The sequence below is a fragment of the Humulus lupulus genome, chromosome 5 (genome assembly GCF_963169125.1).
Source record: "Humulus lupulus chromosome 5, drHumLupu1.1, whole genome shotgun sequence".
Classification (NCBI taxonomy): Eukaryota; Viridiplantae; Streptophyta; class Magnoliopsida; order Rosales; family Cannabaceae; genus Humulus; species Humulus lupulus.
In genome coordinates, this window is record NC_084797.1 from 127006690 (window position 1) to 127012580 (window position 5891).

General features: G+C 38.5%; 2 pseudogenes; both read right to left on the bottom strand.

Moving 5' to 3' along the window:
* Positions 1-374: 374 nt before the first annotated feature.
* On the bottom strand, positions 375-4340 carry LOC133780601 (cytochrome c oxidase subunit 3-like; annotated as a pseudogene).
* Positions 4341-4687: 347 nt separating this feature from the next.
* Positions 4688-5065, bottom strand: LOC133780602 (small ribosomal subunit protein uS12m-like; annotated as a pseudogene).
* Between the last annotated feature and the right edge of the window lie 826 nt (positions 5066-5891).

The window sequence follows — 5891 nt, forward strand, 5'->3', positions numbered from 1 at the left end:
GCAAAAAATTTTGATCGACCTTTTCAATATTTTACAACTTAGCATAATACTTTTTTTGTAGTATTAGATTTTAGTGTTGTAGTAAACCTTTTTTGTTGTAGTGAGAGACAAGAAAACATATTCGATTATGATTAAAAGGAATAATCTCAAATAGACAAAGATCCAATTTCAGGTCATTTCTTTGGTGAACATAATCTTCCATAATCTCTTCGATTCATTCATTTATGTGCAATAATAAAGAGAGATTTAGTAGAAGAGTGGAAGAGACATTTTTTGTATATGATAATCAAAGGGAGATGCAACTATAATTCTTTGGAAAAGCCCGGTTCTCTTTGTCTTTGAGCTTTCATTACTCAATCCACTATTTCGTTCCTTTATATACCTCCCCCCCAATAGATAGAGACAAATAGGAATAACCAAAGCACGTCTACAAAATGCTAGTACCATGCAGCTGCTTCAAACCCAACGTGAGCACCTTGGTCAGATGACCAAGATATTGGCGAATACCACACATGATCAAGAAAAGAGTACCGATAATCACATGAGAACCATGAAAGCCTGTTGCTAAGAAAAAGGTAGAACCATAAATACTATCTGAAATAGTGATGGGTTCTTTATAATATCTCATTCCTTGAAAGCCTGTGAATACTAGAGACAGTAAAATGGTAGCTACTAAAGAGTAAACTGCTCATTTTTCTTTCCCAGCGAGTATAGCATGATGAGCCAAAGTTACGACAGCTCCGAATGAAAGGGGAATTAGGGTATTAAGAAAAGGGATTTCCCAAGGATCTAAAACTCCAATCTATTTTGGGGGCCAAATACCTCTGATCTCTACTATAGGTACAAAAGAAGAATTTAAAAAATAGCCCAAAAAAAAAGCAAAAAAGAACATAACCTCTGATACGATGAATAGAAGAAAACCATATTGAAGTCCTAACTTTACTACTTTGGTATGATGTCCTTCCAACGTGGATTCACATAGAACATCATGCCACCATATGAACATTGTATATAAGATAAATATGATGCCCAAACTAAGAAACGTTGCACCCAATTGAAATGAGTGCATGTATATCACACTTCCTACAATGGTTGCCAAAGCTTCGAGTGAACCTAAGATAGGCAATGGACATGGATCTACCAAATGATAAGAATGTCTTTGAGATTCAATCATAAAACACTTTTTCCTCAGTTGTATGTAAAACCCCCCTTCACCCCCACCCCGGAAAGTGGTAGCAATGGCCTTCTAATTTATTTTTTCTCTCTGACAGGACAAACAGATAGGAAGGGATGGTTCTTTCATTGCATTGATAGAAGTCTAACTAGAAAAAGATCTTTCTATTAATTTGAGAGGAGAATCATTGGTTTGATCGACAAACTATGTGGGAAAATGGACCTTCTTTGATTTTCAGAGAAAATTAACAATTCTATTCAGTTCGGTTTTGGAAAACTTGCAGGTCACGGATTATTAGTGCATTCTGCACTGTCGGTGACCTAAAATCAAAGGCCCATGTTTCTCTCTCTTATTAGGACTTCATTCATTTATTCAACTTGACATGTGTACGAAAACATGGGTCTTTCAACCATCCCCTCAAAAAAAATCCAAAAACGCCTATCACAAACGTTCGTTCTCGAATTCCTTTATAAACTAAAAGTAAGAACGAATTCTTCTGTTTCTCAGTCAAAACTTTTTCATTTGTTAGAAAGTTTTTGTAACACCATGGATATCCAAGACCATTACATTGTGTATTTTAAATAGTGTTGGACTTGCTAATCAAATCATTTGGATATAAACGTGTAACTAATAGTAATTAATGGATTAGGGTTTAAATGTTTTGATCATAGGAACAATTATTTGCATTTACAAGTTTAAGTCTGTACATGGGATCCTAAAATAAATAGTTACAAGGCATTTACAACTCCAGAGTTAATTACAACATAAGCCGGCCTAAGCGGCAAAGCTGGGATTTGACTCTAGTCCCTCTAGAATTCCTGGTCGTGGTGGTCAAGCAGTTGCAAATGTACACTCCTCCCCTAAAGCTCTCCAACTCATGGCTGATCTAGCTTCCCTTTTCCCTTACCTGCACCACATTGCACCCGTGAGCAACAGAATATAAATAACAAGCTTGGCAGTAGTAACCCTACTCAATCAAATACACAGTCCAATTTGAACAACAAATTAGTTCGACAAGTTCAGACTGCACTTCTAATTATCTAGGTGGCCTTCGGGACAGACAAGTGCATATTGAACTCCCAGGTTGCCCTACCAAAAACGGCCGGTGTTTCGCACGCTTACTGCCAACCATGACTCTCTTAGGTTGAGCTTTCAGATCAGACATAATAACATACATTTTACCTAATCACACAATCAGATACAGCGTATACAAGCATGCCTAATAAAGTAATTACACACATAACCATAGTCATATACATTAACAGGGGTTGAGCCCTAATATCAACCAGGGCACAGTTTTCTTACCTCGAGTCCTGAGTAGATAGCGTATGGCGATCCAGAGCGTGATGCTTACTCTCGAGCCCTATAGGTATAACCTAGTCACAACACAATAATGAACAACCATCAAGCACTAGACTATTTAAAAGCTTCAGGGTTGATTCCTAGCCTCCGGGATCTCGAATTCTACTAAGCTAGATAGTAGAACCATTCCCGAGCCTTTAGGTTTGAGTTCCTGAGCTTAAAAGCCCCATTTGGTCAAAATCCTCAATTTGAGCCACGAAGCCCCACACAGCGCCACAGCCCTCTACAAGTCAGAGAGCGAATTCCCTTACATTCCTCGACACGTGCTGCAGCGCTAAGGCGATTTAGAGAACTGCCCTAGCCCCTTGAGTTCTGTGGCCTTACGATTCCAGAAAAGTTAGCAATTTCAGAAATCGCAATCTCTCCCAAAACCCCTCCAAACTCCGTTTCCACCCACAAATTAACCACCCAAACTCTTCCAACAACTCAGAAGACAACAAACAACAACTTAAAACCTCTAAAACACACTCCATCGCTAAGAAACATAAATTCCTCAAGGATACCCAAGAACAAAACTTAAGAAGCTTTAAAGTTAAACTTACTCTTAGAATTACGAATCCTAGCTATGATCCCAGGCTTGACAACTTCTACTTCTCCTTAAGCAAGCTCCAATTCCCACAAGCCCCCTTCTAGACTAAAAAATTATCAAAAAGTTCCAAGTTCTCTCTTGGAACAAAAACATAAGTGAGAGGGAGAGAGAGAGAGAGGGGTTATGTGAATGCTCCCAAGGCCTCAGCTCTTGGCTAACTTTGTTTAGCCCAAGGGTCAAAATGACCATCCTTAGCTACTCATATGCCCTTTATCCAACCCAAGGGTATTTTAGTCTTTTTCCTCAAAATTCGTGCTAATCCTCAAATCACACTATAAATTCCTAATTAACCCCGACATACCCAAGAAACCACCAAATGAATTCCCATTCCCTGGTAAACCCTAGAAATGCACTAAATTACCGAAATACACCTAGGCTCACCCCGAGTTGGGTATTTGACCCCGTTGTGACTTTACCGTTAACACACTCACTAAGATTGCCTTGAGCTAAATATCTCAAATATATCCACATAATAATGTGGTCTCAATCACACAACACACTTAATTATAATTATACCCTCAACGGGTCAAAATTACAAAAATACCATTATTAACGAAAACGGGCTCACATGCATATTTACTACATATAAACATGCATGAGTATTCATATCACAATATAATCATACATGCCACATAACCACACATATATTCAATTAATTTCACATAATTCGCATATAAATCTAATTATGTCCTCGCGTCACATTAATCAAGGCACTAAGCCGTATTAGATTAATGAGATTAAAAACGATGCTTCCTTGGACATGTAGAACATGGATTAGTATTATGTCATTCCTGAAGTGATCCCCCTTCCAGGATTGGAAGAAGTGTTATATGAGGACTATGAGATCAAAGATAATATGTGTATTTCCATTCCTCGTGAGCCACTTATTTCATCGAAACAAGAGAACAAAGTTCTTTTCCTCCTTTTTCCCAATAAGTCGATGGTGTTACACCATTTGGATACTTTGAATAAAATAGAGTACATATAAGAGACACTGGTGCTAAAACCTTTTATCAAGAGATCTTCCAAACGGTTAGGGTCATTGCACCGGATGTTGTTCGCCCGGTGTGAAACCAGTTGGTTCTGTAGTTTTAGAATTATGTTGCTCCCAAGTACTCCATCTCCATCATTGCATGTGAAAATATAGAAAGTAAAGAAGAAAAGGCATAACCAGAAAAATTGTGTAAAATAAGTGAATTTATCTAGTTGAGGCATTCTTGTTGATTGAGAAAAAATGAATCCCTCCAGACTGTCCATAAAGCTTGTAGGAGTAGTGAAGAATTATAGTGATTTGTGGTTGGTTGTTGACCAATGGAAATATGCACAAATGAAAAAGGCTGACTTTATAAAAAGCAATCAAAGCGCTCAGAAAACAGCGGACCTGTCTGTGCAGGGTGACCCCTTATAAAAAAGGAAGAGAGCGCCAGAACGGCTTCAAGGGTATCCCCTATTTCTTTTTTTTCTCTAGAAAAGATTGAAAGCAGGGTTCCAAACCTCACTCTTAAGACTGTCGAAGACTAAAAAAATTATCATTGAAAACAAATTGCAGAGGTATCTTCCTTTCATATCGATTTGGGTTTTTCTACACCATATTTTCATCTGCCTCTTCTTCGATCCAGAATTCCCAATGAATCTTTGACTCCTCAAATACCATGGGATTTCACACTTGGAAAATCTTTCACTCTATCTCCTCTTACTAACACCATAGAATGTTCATGCAAATTATGACCTTCGCCCAGAATATGAGCAAATATATCATGTTGATTGCTCAACCGTACTTTGGCTATCTTACGTGGAGCTAAATTAGATTTTTTTAGTCTTCTCATTGAAACACGCAGGCGTACTTCTTGCTTTTGGGGACATTGGTCTGAAGTTCGAGTACGGTCTGTGCACCATTTTTCTTCTTTACCATGATGAATCAATTGATTTAATGTAGGCATCACTCTTTCCTTTCTCCTTCCCCCCAATTTGAGCCCTATCGCTAGTGATTATTTCCAACCTCTTCAAGACCTCATTCTTAGAACCCATTGAGGGGGCCTCGGCCCAGGAATAGGAGAGTGGCCGAGTGGTCAAAAGCGACAAACTGGCATCTGTTGAAGTTTTTCTACGTAGGTTAAAATCCTACCTCTCCCACTTGTTTTTTGTAGACTTCAGAGAAGAGAAAGGAGGCATTCATCATCGTAGGAAGGCCCACCGAGTGAAGCTCTTTTTATGGTCATGTTGTTAAGTGAAATTGTATCGTCTGTTAGTTAGAGAGGTTGGTGAACAACTACAATCTATATATTCCCCATCCATATTCAATCTCATCGAGTATAGAAGCGACTCACTTCTGGGTTTGCTTTTATTCATAGTCTTTTAGCTTATGTAGCGGTCGACCTTCCTAGACACACGCACCCGCCAGAAGGCCTCCTTGGTTTTAGACGAAGCCAAGCCAATACATACGATAGGTGAAGGAAAGAACCATCATTTCATAGTGCCCGAGGAACACAAGTTTGACCGAGGATTGGAGAGGTGGAAGAAAAAGCTCAAGATGGATTTAGGAGTCTTTGTGCGAGCCGAAAAAACTAATAAAATATGTTTTTGGACCTTAGTGTGTGCTTACGAAAACTAGTTTCTTCGTAAATTGAACTCCATTTTAGTGTCGTATTAGGATGTGTTTTTGTGGTAATCTTGAGTCTTTATGTTTGTTTTGTGCAAGATTACGCTTTTGTTTATTTTTGTTGTAGGTCGGTGCGTTGAATTGTTAGTTAAATGCTAAAAGAAGAG